Genomic DNA, 1,182 nt, shown 5'->3' with positions numbered 1-1,182 from the left:
AATTTTTTTTAAGGTACAGTTCTTGACAGGAATTTCCCTCATTTAGTGGGAGCAGAGAGGTGCAGGTACACTAGCCCTAGGTGGTCTGCACGCTATGAGCATCACCTAGCAGATTTGGAAAGGGGAAGACAGACACAGAGAAGATTTAAGAAAGTATCTGTGGGCTGGGTGCAGTGGCTGATGGCTATAATTGTAGCAGTTTGGGAGATGGGAAGATCACTTGAATGAGTGAAAAAGCCTAGGAAACATGCCAAGTGTCACCTATGGGAGGCAACCACACAGCTCACCTCCCACCATACAGTTTATTCAGCTCAGCCGATCTTGGGAGTTTGGTGCTGATCTCAGTTTCCTGTGCTTTCAGAAGTCAGGGTTCTAGCCCTTGTGTCGCCACCTCCGGTTCCAGTCGCCAAGTGATGGTGCTGGAAGGGAAGTTAGGCTCCTACTTCTCCTCACTGGACTCCAGCATTGACATCCTGAAGAAGAGAGCCCAGGAACTGATCGAAAACATCAATGAGAGCAGGCAGAAGGACCATGCACTCATGACCAACTTCAGGGACAGCCTCAAGATCAAGGTGACAGACTTCCCCCAGCAAGAGTGTGCGGCATTCCTTACATAAAAGGGAGGGGTGTGAACCACTGGTCAGCATCATCTGTCTATATTTCAGGCATAGTACTAGACAATACACACATAGTACACGTGCTCCTTGACTTACAGTAGGGTTATGTCCTGACAAATGCTTTGTGTAAGTTTAAGTTTAAAATGCTTTCTTTCTTTCTTTCTTTTTTATTTTTTGAGACAGAATCTCAGCCCTTGGTAGTGTGCGTGGGTGGCGTCATAGCTCACAGCAACCTCAAACTCTCGGGCTTAACTGATTCTCACCTCAGCCTCCTCAGTAGCTGAGACTACAGGCACACGCCACAACGCCTAGCTATTTTTTTTGTTGCAGTTGTTGTTTACCTGGCCCAGTCCTGAACCCACCAGCCTGGGTGGCTGGCGCCCTACCCACTGAGCTATAGGCGCCATCCTGCTTTCTTTATTTTTTTTGGTACAGACAGAGTCTCACTTTATCACCCTCCATAGAGTGCTGTGGCGTCACACAGCTCACAGTAACCTCCAACTCCTGGGCTTAGGTGATTCTCTTGCCTCAGCCTCCCGAGTAGCTGGGACTACAGGCGCCTGCC

Source organism: Otolemur garnettii, unplaced genomic scaffold (assembly GCF_000181295.1).
Source record: "Otolemur garnettii isolate 467f Iridium unplaced genomic scaffold, OtoGar3 scaffold00127, whole genome shotgun sequence".
Taxonomy (NCBI): domain Eukaryota; kingdom Metazoa; phylum Chordata; class Mammalia; order Primates; family Galagidae; genus Otolemur; species Otolemur garnettii.
Note: the sequence above shows the minus strand (reverse complement) of the source record.